The 18,363-nt window shown below is 45.4% G+C and overlaps 1 protein-coding gene across 3 annotated transcripts in view; it reads right to left on the bottom strand.

Moving 5' to 3' along the window:
- Positions 1 to 18,363, bottom strand: part of PRICKLE2 (prickle planar cell polarity protein 2) — a 223,627-nt gene that overhangs the window by 119,846 nt on the left and 85,418 nt on the right. Inside the window, exon 1 of one of the 3 annotated variants that reach the window (XM_006135077.4) lies at positions 4,088 to 4,389. The exons of the other annotated variants lie outside the window; for them this stretch is intronic. The gene's annotated coding sequence lies outside the window, so the exon portion shown is untranslated. Of the gene's footprint in view, positions 1 to 4,087; positions 4,390 to 18,363 lie in introns of those variants that run through there. 3 annotated transcript variants of the gene reach the window in all.

The following is an 18,363-nucleotide window of genomic DNA, read 5'->3' on the forward strand; positions in this document are numbered from 1 at the left end:
CCTCTCACGCTACAGATTGCCCGACAAGAAAGCTGCTCATTCCTCCATGCTTGCTGCGGAATTTAGGAAGGCCCAAGGCAGCGATGGGCAACCCGAGGCCTATCGGGGCTCTGCGTGTGGCCCGTGAGGTATTTTGTTTACCGTTGGCCATGCACAGGGTTGCCAGATCCTGCTGGTTTCCATCTGCATAGTTTTTTCCTACCGGTATTACCACAGTGCCACACGCATAAAGCAAGGGTGCATGAAGTGAGGTGTGTGACAACTGCACAGGACATTAACTGTGAGAGCCGTGCGTTCCCCCTGCATCCAATCAAAGTGCTGCTACGGTACTACTGGCGCCCCTGCAGAGTCAAGGTGCCCAAGCGCAATTAGCAAAACCGCCCTATCCAGGAGATTGTCTTGGGGTGCATGTACACGGCACCGTTTTTCTGGACTAACGGCTATTATTCCAGAAAAACAATACTAGCATCCACACCGCAATTGCATTATATCGAAAGAAAATCGGAATAACAGAGGGCTTTTTCCAACGCTGGTAAACCTAATTCCACGAGGAATAACAACTCTTCCGAAAAAGCTCTTTCGGAAGAGAGTGTGTGTGGACGCTTCACTGTTGCTATTTTGAAATAGCTTCTCACCGAGGCCATTCTAAAGTTATTCCTCCCCAGTGCCTCCTGGGGCTGTACATCAAGATATCACGTCCACATTAGGGGACCCTGGCTCAGACTAATCTTGAGGCTTCCCTGTAGTGTGGACACACTGGCTGTGTCTAGACTACATGCCTCTGTCGTCAGAGGCATGTAGATTAGACACATAGGCAAAGACAAATGAAGCCGCGATTTAAATGATCGCGGCTTCATTTACATTTACATGGCTGCCGCGCTGAGCCGACAAACGGCTGATCAGCTGTTTGTCGGCTCGCGCGCTAGTCTGGACGTTCCCCCTGTCGACATCAAAGCCCTTTGTCGGCAGCCCCGTTATTCCTCGTGGGATGAGGTTTACCGGGGCTGCCGACAAAGGGCTTTGATGTCGACAGGGGGAATGTCCAGACTAGCGCGCGAGCCAACAAACAGCTGATCAGCCGTTTGTCGGCTCAGCGCGGCAGCCACGTAAATGTAAATGAAGCCGCGATCATTTAAATCGCGGCTTCATTTGCCTTTGCTGAACAAACAAATCTACATGCCTCTGCCGGCAGAGGCATGTAGTTTAGACGTACCCACTATTTCTAAATAAGCTATTCCAGAAGATACCTTCCAGAATAGCTGTTTCCAAAATAAGCTTGCAGTGTAGACGTTTGCTTAGTTGTGACAATCTTGTAGCCCACTGAGATGGAGGGCCCAGTCATGCGATCCACTCCCTAGCCTAGGTGGACCCTTGCTGGGCCAAGGTCACAATCCCTTCCTCAAGCTGTACTACACAAATCTCTGCACGCACCCCTCTGTGCCCAAATAACACAACTTGCCTGCGCGTTTTACACATCATTTTAAACTATTGCCCCTGGTTGGGTTAGAGACAGCAACCTCCACTCCAGTGACGGTCTATGATTATTCCACACGGCCAAACACACTTTGTAATTCTGTTCGATTCTCGCCCTGTTTGGGAGCAACTGCCACCTACAGATACCAATGACCAGACTGGTTTTCAATGGCATGAAAAAAGGCTAGGTGGCTGGGTTGTTGGGTTTTTTTTCCCCCCACCCGGAACTTGAAATGGCTGGGTGCATATGAAGGTAGCCTTCTATCAGCTGTCCCTTTGGTCTATTTCAAATCCGCATCACTGTCTTACAGACCTATTCTAAGCCAACAGGCATCTGCCCTGGAGACAAGCATTCTAAAAGCCATGCTTTCCCTCCGCCGGGGATCCAATCCCCTGGAGTTCTGAATGATCATTGACAAAAGAGGAAGGTTTTGCTTAGCTTCACTGGAAGCAGCTCAGTGCTGCGACACAATCGTGCATGGACAGTGTCCTGTTCCCCTGGACATCTTCACTTTTTCTGTTCCTGAATGATGCACCGACGGCTAGCCCAGGCAGCTACAACAATGATGTCCTTATTTCCCACTCCCCCAACCGTGCAATGCAAATGCCATAAACAGTCAAACAGAACTGCTATGTGTTGGCTTCATCCTGCTCGCGGCCTTTCATTGAAGCGCTAGTGTTACCAAAGAAGAGAGACACCTTTGCAAAGGAGACTGGGAATAATCCATACAGACGCTAAACACCAGAAGAGCAAATAAAATAACCTCACTGAAGGCGTAAGAAGATCAAGCAGCTAATTAAGGACCTAAGTGATAACTTAATCAAGATCATTAGAGAAATCAGCATGTTGCTGCAAATGGGAACGTAACAAAAAAATACCCTTGCAAAACCTGGGCTTTGAAAAATGCAGGGAGGCCTGCTCTGTCGATAGGCAGCAAGGCACAGAAAGATTGCCCCGTAACAGTGCTTTCTTGTATTACACCAAAAGCTGTGTACCATCTGAGGCTGATTCAGGAAAATACTCAAATCCCCTGGTAATTTCCTGCAGACAGAACATTTAATCATCCCAAGCCTCCACCACAAAAATCCAAAGTAAATGATTCACACTTTCAGAGGAATTTGCCTTAAGAACAAGAACAGTTTTCTGCTCCAGAATGGAGCAGCTGTTTGTTTGTGCAAATATATACACACACACACACACACACACACACACACACACACACACACACGTCCCCTTTCTCTCAACAGAAATAAAGTCAAATAAACTGGACCTTAACTTTTGCTTTTTACATTGATTTTACTCATCAACCAACTGTTCCTCTGGTTGGGATTATGCGCAGATCTGTGGATACGGGACATACACTGACTCTACAGAAACATCATACTGAATCAGTTTTATTTTTTTTTTATCCCTACTACTGGGCAGTGTGCAATATTATGAACAGAATGCGAAACATACAGTTTTTCTCTGCTCTCACTCACTTCACACCTTCAGTTGCTTAGCGCTATGTTCTCAAGCTTTTGCAACTGATTATTTTAAGAATTGTCTTAATCTACTCCCTTCCCTAGTGGATATGTGCTCTGTCTGTATACACAGACCACTATGTCTGCCTCTCCAATTACTTGCACAGATAAACACATCTGCTTGAAGAAAGCTGGAATCTCAAACCATACAAATGATTTGCCCTGCTAAACAAATGCAAATAGAAGAGGATGTTACATACGTCTATAGCAGCAAATAGCTAAAGTAACTTAATACAGACCAGAATTCTGCAGTTTACGAGCTAATTTGAATTTGCGAGAAGAATCTTTTCTTGTCATCCCACCATGTGTCATTTATGACTAACCAGTGAACCTGTGAAATGTGACTTGTTACTTGCTTAATTGCAAAAGTATTCTAAAGCCCTAACATTGAGCATGTTTTACTAGATACTTAAAACCCCTTTGTTTTACTTGAAAGAAAAAAAATTCTGTTTTAGTTTGCATCAGAGAAAGTCTACATTCCCTTTAGAATGTGTGCTAATGTTTTTAATAAAAAAAAAACCCAACACCCAAGAGTTAAAAATAACATCTTAGCTTCTATTAAACACAGCTGTCAAAAGGTCCAAGATTTGCATTTTGTCATTCCACACAAATCCCCACAGCAGCTGAGAGGACATACACTACATTTTGAAACTACAAGCTAAAGATAAGCTTTAGACTCCCATAATGTTTTACAGTGTAAATTCTTAATGCTCTAAAAACTACAAGTGGTTGAGAAGTCGGAAAGAGAAGCAATGCAAAGTCACAGTTACGTAAAGTTAAAATGTTTAAACTTTCCTAAGTTAAAAAAAAACCACACACGCACTCCCCTCTCAAATCCCACTTGAAGTATAGATATTAACATCCTATATTAGTAAATCAACTCTCTGCTCTGTAATTTAGCAGCAGTAATTAAGAGAGACCAAAGTTCTCTACAGCATTTGAGTTGGTTAGCTCAAGTTTTCCTGCCCAATTGCAAAAGCAACCCCGAGACAGAAAATTACAACTGAAATCAACTTCCCAAATGCAAATATTAGTCTCAGATTAAACGGCTCATGTTTTTCTGTGTTACAAAGAGAACACGATTACTTACCCCGACTAAACAGGCATTTATTTCACGTGTTGAAAAACCCACTGCGTCAATGGGAAGGAGAAAGGAAAGAGAGAAAGATGGAGAGGTAAAAAGAGAGACGTCTCTTCAATGTCTTCCTAATGAGAAAAGTGTGGTGGCTGTAGCGAAGAGCAAAATGCTGACTGAGGCCCTCTGGGGTACTCAGCGAGAGGTGGAGAAGCATTCTTACACAGCCTGACTAAAACACTGCCATTTGGAGTGGTTTTACTGTTTGAGAGGGCTGTTTGTAGCTGCAAATCAGTTAGGTCAGTTGGGGAGTTAAAGCACTCAGGCTGTTTGCAGTGACGCTCACCGAAGTTTTCGCTTATTGGTGAAAGAGAGGAGGCATAACCCAACCCTGTCCCTCTAACCAAATTCTGACCTCAAAAGTCAGCATCTCTTACAGCTTTAACAAAGTGAAAGAGAAGGTACTTTGCTCAGCACAGCTCGTAGCTGTACGTCAGTAGAAAAAGGTTTATAACCAGCATGTAGTTCTAAAATAATAACGAATTTCAGTTAACGATTCACCTGGCAAATAACCCATTCACGTGTGTTCTTTTCGACAGAACCTAGCTGTAAGAGGCTCAGTTCTTTGCATACAGATCTACATGCTTGATCATGGTACTAATTTTTTATGTTACACTAAACGGGGGCGGGGGTGAGGGGAGGGAGCGCTATTCATAAAATTACAAACTGCACAGCTACAACATGTGTCACTTCCTACACGCTGCACAATGACCTCGACATTTTCTGTTCATTTCCAAACAATAAATGGGCATGGAAGAAAATATAGGCCTTTTATGATCCCATGCTAAATGTTGATTTTTTATGGTTGTGCAAACCTGGAGAGCGTCTGATGACATAATGTAACTGTAGAATTTAGGCCAAAAATTTAGATACATTTGGAATAAATCTGTGGTTATGTTATAGTTATGACAGTGGATTTCAACCTGTGATTCACGGACCCTTGGGGGCTCCGCAGACTGTGTCTAAGGTATCCACAAAAGGTGACTATGAAAATAACGTTTCAGATCCCAGAAAGGGCATTCTGTTTTTCAGCTCAATCAGAAGTATGTGAATACCCCCATCTCTAGGTCAAAACCTGTAAGTGCTGTCATTACCAAAGAAGCTCACAGTTTAATGCCCTTCTCATGCTGCATCCAATGCTCAGTGGTTTGAGCATTGGCCTGCTAAACCCAGGGTTGTGAGTTCAATCCTTATGGAGGCCATTTAGGGATTTGGGGCAAAAATTTGTCAGGGATGGTACTTGGTCCTGCTGTGAAGGCAGGGGACTGGACTCGATGACCTTTCACAGTCCCTTCCAGTTCTAGGAGATAGGCAATCTCCGTTAAAAATATAGATATATTTATAGCTGAATTCTGTTCAATCAGTTACATGTCTACGACTTCTATTGTAGGGGTCTGCAGAGCACAGGCTGAATTTCCAAAGGGAAATTCCTGCTTGTGAAATCTTTTAGGGATCCCCAAATAAAAAAAAGGTTGAAACCACCTTAACGAGGAAGAACGGCTCTTGCGCAAGAGGGGGGTTTTGCACAAAAAGGAGCTGTCTACGTGGCTCGTTTTTGCGCAAAAGCCTTTTGCACAAAAACGGCTGCTCATTACTTATGCAAATAAAGCACGGCGATATTCCATGCTGCGCTTCATTTGCATATGCTTTTCCACAAGAAGGCTACAGTATAGACGTAGCCTTAGGGTTTCCTTCTATAATGTCTCTTTTACTGTGAGGAGCAACTTCAGCTCAGAATTAAGTTCTTTTTTGTGTATAGATGCTCAAACACATGAACACTATCAATTTATTATCCTGAAGGCAGTGGGATGTGATTTCTCTCCAGGAAGCAGCAGGGCGCAAAAGCCAGAATTGATCAGATCATGAATATTTTCCTACCCATCCTCTTTTCCCGCTCTATAAATCTTTTTCTTGTTGTCTATACAGTTTTCTCCCACCAATATTGCATTAGCCTGAAAACCAATAAACATCCTTTTAAAGATCCTTTGCTATACATACGGAATGGATTAAATGATATTTTATTTTGCATGTACTTGTACAAAAGAAAATGTGTTCATTGAACCAGTTTCATTTTGCACGTATAAACAATTTATTTCTATTTTATAGAGCTATGTATCTTCTGGCCAGTTCTCCAAGCAGCCTTCCATAGATTCACTTTGAATGTGTTTATCGCAGTACTATTTAAGTGTGACTTACCAAACTATGGCTAAGAAACATCATGTTCAAAAGCCTCTCTCTTGAGATGTATGTACAGGCAACTCAAATACACGCCAACCAATTTTTTGATATTCAAGACAAGCTCATCGGTTCTTTCTTTTAGCCTCACCAACATGAAAGCATGTTTATGGACTCTGTTGCCCCTCTGTACTGATAAGATATTTTATCTCGACAGCCAAAATGGATCTGTGGCGTTTTAAAGAAAACTTCTCAAAAGATGAATGAAAAATGTTTTGTGAAGTATCTAAATAAACTCATGGAGCTATTTGGCAATAACCCACAGTGGCCAGGCCAGATACATAGCTGGTGTAACTCTGAATGGATTCTTTGATGCCACGCTGCTGCAACTGTGATGTCACAATTCGGGATGTAACCATGTACCCGAGCACACAGTTAAGTGATGAATCTGGGCTCATTGGTTAATCCTCTAGGTTACATGCAGCTTCCCCACCCCCAACCTCGAGTTGCTGCCTCTGTATCAGAAGCAGCAGCAGGGGGAGGAGAGAGGCTGGAGCTGGTGCATGTGGGCAGCCAGATTTTAAGGTGGCTCCCTGTGAAACCCTGCCTCTGTGGAGCCACCTCTTTATCAGAGGCAGCAGTAGGAAGAGGAGGAGGGAGGGGAGAACAGGAGCATGCAACTACTGAAAAATTCAGCGGTTACACATTTACACAAATAAAAGCACTTTAATATCCCTAGTCACAATTCACGTGAGGATCTATTCCCTACGATATAGGGAGATGGTAAAAGTGGAATTGATTTGCCTGGCCTTGCTGAAGCCTCTCTCTTTCTAGAGCCACCACACACTCGCAAAGTATGCACTTTCTTCTTTTTGAAATGCAAGAGTCTTGTTTCTGCAATTTGCTGAGCTGTCGGGGGCTGAAGAGGGCGCCGCGTCTCCCCAAGGCCAGTGCTTCACCTCCTATTTACGCTCCTTCCATTTTATTTCTTGCCTCCCGGCCACGCCCCTCGGTAACTGACATTGGGCCCGCTTTATCTACAGCTGCATGGGCAACACATGCTGCTTCCCTTTTCAGTTCCCCTTTGAAGCTGCTTGCTGAGTGCTCCGGAGACCACAGTCTTGCCTACTTATAATTTCCATTCATTTTTGGTTACGATTAGCAGGTCAGTCCATGCACCTCTGATAACAACAGGGCTGATAAGTGGAACTATATTAAAATTGCATATGCATGCAAGGAAGAATAATTAGGGGAGCAAACTCCTGCCAACACTTATCAGCTGTGTGCTGGCTGTTGGCTTTTGTGCGAAAGGCGAGAGCCAGCAAGCCTGCAGTGTGCCCTACACTTTGTTGCTCCTCATCAGAGTGCCCCCAGGCAGACAAGTTGCTCCCCATCCTGGGCAAGATGGCGACTGTAAAACGGTAGGGGCAGTCGTTTTGAGAGGTGGGAGCACAGAGAAACAAGAGACGCAATCTCCTCTCGGTACATCTGGGCCATTTCCATTAAAGCAGATGGAAATTACGCACGCAGATCAAGTAGGTGACTAGGTTTGGAAAATCCGGCTCTGGCCTTAGGAGCAGCAGGAATAGGGGGAGGGAAGGCGAGGAAAGAAATGTCATGTCTGCTGAAGTGAGGAAAAACCGTAGCTGCTTGTAACCGCAGCAACTCCTGCAAACGCTCATGCCTGCCCCCTCCAAGCAGGCGTCATTAGTCACGATGGGGAAACGGAGCAAGATAAAAGGTGGCTGAGACAGTCATAAAAGACTCGTAAAAAATGTTTAAGATCTCAGCTCCTTTGAAGACATTTTGGGCTCTGGTAAGTTGCTTTTTTTTTAATGTGTTGTCTGGTAAGGTTTAGCTTAGTTTTCTGCTAGCAATACTTGTTTTAATACACCATGTATCTTGGCCTGTAGGTCAAAGTCACCACAGACATGCAGAATTGTTTAATACTAGAAGACTTATCCAGCATTGCTGGCACGAAGCTGGAGGTGTGGGGGGAGGGGGTGCAGGACTCAGGACAGGGCCTTGGGGAGGTGGAGGGCTCAGGGCAGGAGGCTGAGGACATGGGAGGTGCAGGAGTCCGAGTCAGGGTTTGAGAAGGGGCTCAGGACAGGGGGCTGGAGATGTGTGTGTGTGGGGGGGGGGGGGTGTTGGGAGAAGAGAGGCTCAGGGCAGAAGGTGGGTGTGGCTGCTGTCTTCTCCCCAAGGGCATCCTAGGGCAGCAGGGACCGCACACCCCACTCACTTTCTCCCTCCCCGCTGGTGACTTTCTCCCCACTTACCCAGTCTGGAGGCAGGCAAGATGGCAAGCCCCAGCCCTTGGTGGTATGGCTGTCCCCAGTGGTCACTGCGATATAGCTCTCCTCTACTGGTTCGCTGCCTCCAGTAGCCACTGTGAGTATCGTGTCCCTCTGAACAGCGCCTCCCTTTCCATGCTATGGAAAACAGTTCCACTCCTGGAACTTCTGGTTTTCCTGGCAGAACCAAATCCCAGCCTTGATTTAAGTTAGAATAAGAGGGAACTGCATCCCAAAGGTGGTGCCCCCTAGCTCTTACCGTTTAAGAGGAGTTCTTGGACAGACTCAAGACAGACAGACACAAGTTTCTAAACCATGTACATAGCTAATACCCAAACTACGACATTAAACCCAGCACTGGGGAATGCCAACTTCTCCTCTCACATTATAGTGGGATCGGAGGAGGAGTTAGGACATTGTCTACATTGCAATCACAGGATTGCAACTGATACTGTGGGAGCAGCTTCAGGACTACCAACTGGAAGAGCCCATGTTCTGAAGAGTTCCGCCGAAGTTTTGAACTGGGAAAACTGGATAACGCTGATGAGCATCATGGCCAAATCATCAGCTGGCCTGAACGGCAGAAGTCAACAGGGCTAGGTAATTTACACCTGCTGATGATCCATCCTATTGTTTTTAAAACTGCCTCTTTTCTTAGAGAGCTCTTTCTAACACCTTTTATCTTGATCATTCTGTCACAGTTGTTTCATTATTTGCATTGGAATAATAGAAGAAACATGTCTTGACATGACCTCTTCTTAAAATAGACAATCGTAACCAGCACTTTGAATAATATGCAGCAGTGCAGTTCAAAGCTTCTTTTGGCTATAACTGTTCATCTTTACAGCTCGGACCCCCAAACTACTGGCTAGGTGGCATTATAAGTAATACCCATGAGACGTAGCAGTATTGCTTTTAAAGCTTTGGTGTTCAACCGGTTAAATCGCTCAACAGGCCAAGCATTCCAAGGGACCTCTGAACAGTTTGGAAAATGCCTCAAGGAATGGATCAGCCACTGCCATGATGAACTGTTCCGTTATTTCCAGCTTGAGCGTGTTGTGTGAGTAACATATTCTGAGGGTGCTTTCAAATACCATGCACTAATCAGTGCAAAGAAGCCTGCCTCCTGCAGTAGTCAAACAATTTCTCTTTTGTGCAGGTGTAACCCAGGCACACTTAGTGGGTGTGGCTCACTGTCCCATGGAGTGGCATTTACAGCGAGAGATAAGAGCGAGTGAGCTCGCAGCCTAAGCTGGCGTTATAGCTCAAGCTATAGAGGCTAAACTAAGCTCCAGAGGTCTCAGGTTCAAATCTGCCTGGTGGCAGTTTCACGGGCATGCTAGAACAATCCAACCTCACAAGCAGTCCAGGGACCTACCACCCTTTATGGTTTGTATTACCAGAGCAGCTCTCAAAACATTGCTCCAGGGCACGTGTTAACATTAGGGATGTTAGAGATTCTGTATTTTAGTAATCACATAGCCACAACTATTTTTAGCGGTTACATGGTTCCTAAATTACTCCCCAGGGGTGAGGCCGGCAGCCAGTGCGTTCCTGGTCTCACTCCCCCTGCCACCCTGCACTGCTGCCTCTGTATAAAAAGCAGCAGCATGAGGTGACAGGCAGAGCCAGTTTAAAAATCAGCTCCATGCAGAGACCGGCTCTCGTCTGCCGCCTTGCGCTGCTGCCTCTGATACAGAGGCAGCAGCGAAGGGCAATAGCAGCCCCTGTCTGCAGGGGGCCCATGCTCCCTGTGGACAGAGAGTGCGCTGACTTCCCACTTGCTCCCAACGCGCTGCTGCCACTGATAGAGAGGCAGCGTGGAGTGAGGGGAAGGCAGGCAGCTATGCGGGATCCGGCACATGTGGGGAGCCAGCTTAAAAGCCAGCTCCCCACAGGCACCAGCTCCCACCTCCCCCAAATTGCTACCCCTGATACAGAGGCAGTAAAGGGGAGGGAGGTTGCATGTAGTTGCCTGGATTAACTGATAAGCCTAGGTTTATCGATTAATCGTTTAAGTGGCTCTATACTAAACATCCCTAGTTAACAGAAGAATGCACAATGCTATGAATACACAGATGTGCAAATCAGACAGGTAGAATTAGAATTAGAAAACTACATTTTTCATGTGCCAATGGATCCTACAGTAACAGGAATTGTTTCTTGAATTAGGACCTGCTGAAAATGAAATCTAATTGGGTTCTGTTGGTGGTGGTTCTCATCCTGAGCATTCTAACTCTCGCTTCACTGTCATCACGTACCATTACATTAAAAAAAACACATGGCAGAAAGGCTTATCTTATACAAAGCCATTTTTTAACCACCACATTTGAGGACCAGATTTTCACTACTGAACATTCAAACACGGTACAAGCAATTACTACAGTTGCCTGTGCAAATGGTCATCTGGGTATTTCACATGTGCACCCAATTCACAGGGCCGGACAGAGCCATGGGCGAGCCGGGCAGCTGCCCAGGGCGCCAACTGCTGGGGGGCGCCTGATGGCAGCTGTAAGGGGCACGCGGCATCCCTTACAGCTGCCATCACGAGCCGCGCGCCCAGCTCCCGCAGCGCCGGCCCGCCCGCATCCCTGCCCCGCCCGCATCGCCCTTTCCCCCATAGCCACGGGGCTCTACATGGCCTGGCGCGCGCGACAGCTGGACCGGACTGGGCCCCTACCACAACACTCTACGGGTATGTCTACACTAGCCCCCTAGTTTGAACTAGGGAGGCTAATATAGGCATTCAAAGTTGCAAATCAAGCCTGGGATTTAAATATCCCGCGCTTGATTTGCATCTTCCCAGCCGGTCGCCATTTTTGAAATGTACAAGTCCAAACTAACTGCCCGTGTCTACACACGGCAGGGACCCGGTAGTTCGAATTAAAGCTCTAGTTCGAACGACCTGTTATTCCTCCTGGAATGAGCTTTTAACAGGTAGTTCGATTTAGGGCTTTATTTCGAACTACTGGGTCCCTGCTGCATGTAGATGCGGGCAGTTAGTCCGGACTTGTAAATTTCAAAAACGGTGACCATCCGGAAAGATGCAAATCAAGCGCGGGATATTTAAATCTTGGGCTTGATTTGTAACTTCGAATGCCTACATTAGCCTCCCAAGTTCGAACTAGGGGGCTAGTGTAGACATACCCTAACAGATTTCCAGTAGAGCTTGAGTTCCAGTTTTGTCTCTTGTTTACCAGGGAGGACCTGTTCAGAATTCTCTGCAGCACAGAGAGACACCTAGTGGTGGGATGACAGACTGAATACAATATCATTATTGATACAATGTGATGTTTTATTTAATCCTTCTATGTTACACCAAACTATGCAAATGCTGTATCCCTTCACAAAATATAGTCATAGATTATAAGTCATTTTCCCTGAAAAAGGCCCTAACTGCTCGTGCTACTCGGCTTTGGTATCTAGGTTCCTCTAGTGCTGGTGGATACAAGCAGCCTGCCTTCCATAACACATGGCCTGAACTAGGACCAAGTATAGTCATTGTGATGAAGGATTGCTCCATCCCAATGAGCATGCTCATTGTCCAAAAAACATCTTGGGAGGGGCGAGCCCTGCACTAGATGGTGATGCTGGCCAGCCATGTGGTGGGGAGGGAGTAGTAAGATGCATTCATAAGGGGTCCAGCAGTGATCATGCAACTTTGCACAGACGGTGTGGCTTCACAAAGCATTCCTGCTTCCAGGGCTGAATGAACCCTGGGAGAATACTACTCTCTAATCAACATGCAAATAACTTGTTCAGTCACACTCAGGATCACAAACAAGCAAGGGGGACCTGGGAGATTTCGGGTAGCTGGGGGATGTTGTTCACTGAGGGTGCAGGTGGTAAAGGAGTTTTGTTGGGGGAGGGGAGGCTTTGGGAGGGAAGAACTCACATTCCAGAAGGAATTGAGGGAACATGACACTGGACAATGAGAAACGAGTTTTCGAAGGTGGGAGTGGAGATCATTCGGGCATGTCTTAGGTTAGAATCATAGAATCCTAGAACACTAGAACTGGAAGGGACCTTGAGATGTCATCAAGTCCAGTCCCCTGCCCTCATGGCGGGACCAAGCATTGTCTATACCATCCCTGTCAGGTTTCTGTCCAACCTGCTCTTAAATATCTCCGGTGATGGAGATTCCTCAACCTCCCTAGTCAACTTATTCCAGTATTTCACCACCCTGACAGTAAGGAACTTTTTCCTAATGTCCAACCTAAACTTCTCTTGCTGCAGTTTAAGCCCATTGCTTCTTGTCCTAGCATCTGAAGCCAAGGAGAACAATTTTTCTCCCTCCTGCTTGTGACACCCTTTTAGGTACTTGAAAGCCGCTAGCATGTCCCCTCTCGGTCTTCTCTTTTCTAAACTAAACAAGCCCAGTTCTTTCAGTCTTCCCTCATAGCTCATGTTTTCTAGACCTTTAATCATTTTTGTTGCCCTTGTCTGGACCTTCTCTAATTTCTCCACATCTTTCTTGAAATTTGGTGTCCAGAACTGGACACAATACTCCAACTGAGGCCTAATCAGCACAGAGTTGAGTGGAAGAATGACTTTTCATGTCTTGCTCATAACACTCCTGTTAATGCATTCCAGAACCAGGTTTGCTTTTTTTTTTTCCAACGGTCTCACACTGTTGACTCTCATTTAGTTTGTGGTCTACTATGACCCCTAGATATCTTTCTGCAGTACTCCTTCCTAGACAGTCGCTTCCCATTCTGCATGTGTGAAACTGATTGTTCCTTCCTAAGTGGAGCACTTTGCATTTGTCCTTATTAAACTTCATCCTAGTTACCTCCGACCATTTCTCCAATTTGTCCAGATCATTTTGAATATTGACTCTATCCTCCAAAGCATTGTTTGGGAAGCTGTGGAGGGAAATAGGTTCTATTTTAAGTATCCTATAGTCCAGGCACTTTCATGGTGATTAAACACAGTTATCAGTATTAAACCGCCATCCAACACATACCCAGCTGCCCATCCACACCATTACAATTCCACACCAGGGTAACAATATCAGGGACCTCAGATCTGCATCATCAATATATTTCACTTGAGCAGAATTTTTAGAAAACTAAAACAGAAACAAGAATTTGCCCATATAGATAAATCTAACGAATGATGTCCACATATAAATAGAGAGCACAACATACAAAAACCTTTCCCCCTCTTGTTGATAAACTCTGTATTCTAAAATTAAACCCAGAAGGGTAAGCAAGATCCTGTATAGATTTCAAAGGATACTGTACTCTTTTTTTTTTTTTTTTTTTGGTAACCCGGACTGCACTGCAGATGCACATTGCAAAAATGCTCAACTATCTCTGGCACCAAATGTAAACACTACGCGAGCTAAAATCATATACAGTTTTTCTCCTAATAGTTTACACCACAGAGCACAGCTGTGGTTTGCCATTTGATGATAAGCCGCCCTCAATTTTAGAGCCTTTTTAGGGTGTAACTGTTCAGGCGAAAACAAGATATTATCATAATAGCACAAAAAGAGGGAAAGGGAACCACCAAAGAAATGTGGAAATTAAAAAATGAAACACAGATTTCTAAAAACATCACAGACATCAGCGTTAGCATTCCCCTTAAACCCTTTCATGAACAGATATTTACCCCTAAAGCAGGAGTTCTCTAACTTTTTGGATTGCGGCCCACCCTGCTTAACACAGACCTTTCCGCGGACCAGCAGCCTAGTACCCATGATGACAAAATGGGTGCAGGAGTGGGCTAAGGATGCGGGGTCTTGGTGGGAGGGGGTATGTGAGGGTGAGAAGATACAGGGTCTGGCACAAGAGGCGCTGACCTGGCGCCACATACCCCACCACTCACAGGCGCTGCTGCCACCGCTCCCATTGGCCATGGTTCTGGCCAATGGGAGCGGCAGAGAAAACCTCTAGGCAAGTGGTGTATATATAGGCAAGTGGTGTCCTTGAGCTGCCATTCCCCCAGCTGGGGTGGGAGGGGAAGGGAGCAGCAGCGCACACAACCATTTCCTTCCCCTGCAATCCAGATCTAGCCTCCATAGCTCACCCTCCACATCCCGAGCAGGAAGCTGGCACCGGTGCAGCGGGTGGGACACAGCACGGGTTCCGCACTGCAGGAGAGAAAGGGGCAAGTCCCAAGTCCACGGCCCACGGTTTCAGACCACTAGCGGTCCACGGACTACACTTTGAGAACCACTGCCCTAAAGAAATCCTTGATCTTTTGTAAACAGAAAGCTCCTATATGTATTTTTCAATTGAGGACAACTATAGCTGGGTCTCAGCTTTAATAATCCCCCGATTGCTTCCATCTTCTGCAGTTATTTCTGCTGCAATGGATAACTGGTGCTCATTAGACGAAAGGAGTAACCCTTTCACTTTTTTTTTTAAATGCTCTCCTACACATAATAGTGGTAAGTAGGCTATAAGATCAAAACAATGTAGGAGCACTGTCTAGTGGCATAATTAAATCGCATTGAAAGGAATTATCTCTAACCCTGTAATCTGAGAGTGAAAGAAAAGCCAGGAAAAGTGAAGTGAATGCTCAGGATTGCCAGCTTACACGATTTTAGTGTGAGCCTTACAATATGCGATGTGTCTCCTAAAGCCCCCGCTTCTGCAGCGAGGTGATTATGAGAAAATCTTCATTTAAAAACGCAATTTCCTGGTCCTCCTGGTACAAGAGAAAAGGTTGAAAGTACAACAAAATACCATTGACTGCAATGGGATGAGGATTTCATCCCTAAATCCTGCAGACTCAAAAAAAAAAAATAGAAAAAAACCCCCACAGAAGACAAGTCAAATGAACCTAAAATTTCTCGTTAAAAAACAGCAACAAACCCTACGTCTCCTGATTTTTAAGCCCATTTCCTAATTTTGGGAGGCCTGCCTGATGATGGTTGAGCATGTGGGGTTGGCGACACTGGGTGGAGGACCTCCTGCAGAGATGGAACGCTTCACAACTAGCACGTGGACTTTGCTTTCTGCTGGAGTCAATCGCAACTACGTCCAGTTACACCGGCTCCCCTCATTTCTCATCCTTCCTTAACTGTGGCCCCCTTGTAAGAACACGGCAGTGGCTACCGAACGGAGGAAGAAAGCAGTCAGATACCCTTGAGTGGTAGGAGTTACAAGTGGCACATTAACGAGATCATTCTTGATTCCTCATGTCCTTGTTTACAAATAAAAGGACATGAATTACATAGAGCTAGCTTCACAACGTATGTGACATCTCCAGAACTATGGCATCTGAGTAAGGGGGGCATCTTGTATATGAACCCAAACGACATAGTGCCGAGTCATTTCACATCTGACTGAGGCCTTTTTGTACCGGGACTTTGCAGAACCAAGTACTATATTCCAATCAAGTTCTCATCCGTTCCTACACTGCCGTCCATTTCCCTGATCAGTCATCTATGGTGTATCACTATACCGGAGAGCCACCACTTCGCCTAACATCAACGATCGGAACCAGAAACATCCAGAGCTAAGTCCATGAGTCTCTTCATCTCACCCTGGACCAGCTTTGCCGCTGGAGGTTGTACCAGACCAGAGGAAGCATTCTGCGGATCAAGGCACAGAGATGGACATTAGGGATGTTACTGGTTAATTAGTTAACCGGTAAGCCTCATGGGTGAGGATACCAGTTAGAGTTAAACAGCGGGGGCTGGAGCAGATCCACAAGACCTGCTGTGGACAGGGGATGCTCCAGCCTCGCCAGAATAATCTCCATCCACAGGATCTTGCCTAGGATTAATTTTGAGGCTTCCCCATAGTGTGGACACGCTAGTTCAATTTTGTTAAATCGGGAGAGAAGTCAAATTTACTAATTTCAAAATAGTTTCCTAGTGTAGATATGACCTCAGCTGGTGTGTGGGTTACACAACATTACATGTGCCATTATAGACCAGGCACATGAAGGAACAGGAAGATATAAGTATTTATACCGTGAATTCCTCCGCACTGGGTAACATTACCAGGCCCATTGTAATCTCTCCAGCTGTCCAATGCTGTGGAGCTAGTGATAAAGGACAACATATGCTGCTCTAATTCTGAGGAATTTCCTTCTATCTGGCTTATCACATGGTTGCTCCATAGCTGTTGGGGTGTTTGTGTCATTCCGAGAAGCGCAGCCACATGGAAAGCAAGGTTGTTTTTATTGCAATTTGTGTCACACCATTAGACTAGGCCTCACGCTGTGATGTAATACTCAGAAGTACAGGGTCTGTGGCAAGACTTCTAAGAGCACTGATAGCCAAAAGGCTGGCATACTCTCTGGTTCAGAAGTTCAAGAGGTAAAATTCTCCAGCTCTCCAGTGTGCTGAGAAAGTTCTTGTATCAAAGTATCCCAAACATCGATAACCTCCCCAATAACACCATCCTTGCCACCATGGATGTACAACCACTATACACCAACATCCCACATGAAGACGGATTACAAGCTATTAAAACACTATCCCAGAGGACACCACTGCCAACCTGATAGCAGACCTATGTAACTTTGTTCTCACCCACAATTATTTCCAGTTTGAGAACAACTTATACATCCAGATCAGCGGCACAGCCATGGGTACATGCATGGCCCCACAGTATGCTAACATCTTTATGGCTGACCTAGAACAATGTTTCCTCAACTCCCATCCCCTTTTACCCCTTCTCTACTTACGCTACATCGATGACATCTTTATGATCTGGACGCATGGCCAAGAAACACTGGAGACATTCCACAGAGATTTCAATAACCTACACCCCACCATCAATCTCAGCCTGGACCATTCTACACGAGAGATCCATTTCCTGGACACCACAATACAAATCAGCAATGGAAATTTAGACACCACCCTCTACAGAAAACCCACTGACTCATACAGTTACCTACATGCTTCCAGCTCCCATCCAGCACACACCATACGATCCATCATCTATAGCCAAGCCCTTCGATACCACCGCATCTGCTCTAATCCCACTGACAGAGACCAGAAACTTCAGGATCTCTACCAAGCATTTATAAACCTCAACTACCCACCCGGAGAAATAAAAAAGCAAATTGAAAGAGCCAGACGAATACCTAGAAACCATCTACTTCAAGACAGACCCAAGAAAACCAACAATAGAACACCACTTGTCATCACCTACAACCCCCAACTTACACCTGTCCAACACATTATCAATAAACTACAGCCTATACTGGAACAGGATACTAAACTCCAAGAAGCTCTGGGAGACAGACCCATAGTCTCCTATAGACAACCACCTAACCTTACCAACAACCACAGGACATACCACACTAATAGCAACCCTGGTACTTTCCCTTGCAACAAACCCCGTTGCCAGCTTTGTCCACATATTCACTCTGCTGACACCATTATTGGGCCTAACCAAGTGAGTTATAAGATCAAGAATACATATTCCTGCGCCTCCAGAAATATAATCTATACTATTATGTGCCGAAAGTGTCCGTCTGCTATGTACATTGGACAAACGTCTCAGACACTTTGCCAAAGAATCAATGCCCACAAAACAGATATTAGACAGGATCACAAAGAAAAAACAGTTTCTTGCCATTTCAACCAGAAAGGACACTGTCTCAATGACCTAATCACATGCATCCTACTTCAGAAGACATTCAAATCTGCACTTGAAAGGGAATCCTCTGAACTGGCATTCATGCTAAAATTCGACACTCTACGCAGGGGGCTGAACAAAAACCCCAACTACCTTACCCATTACAAAGATAGCTTCCCCAATTATCACCTCTAATACCATTAACTCACAG

This window comes from Pelodiscus sinensis, chromosome 11 (genome assembly GCF_049634645.1).
Source record: "Pelodiscus sinensis isolate JC-2024 chromosome 11, ASM4963464v1, whole genome shotgun sequence".
Lineage (NCBI taxonomy): Eukaryota > Metazoa > Chordata > Testudines > Trionychidae > Pelodiscus > Pelodiscus sinensis.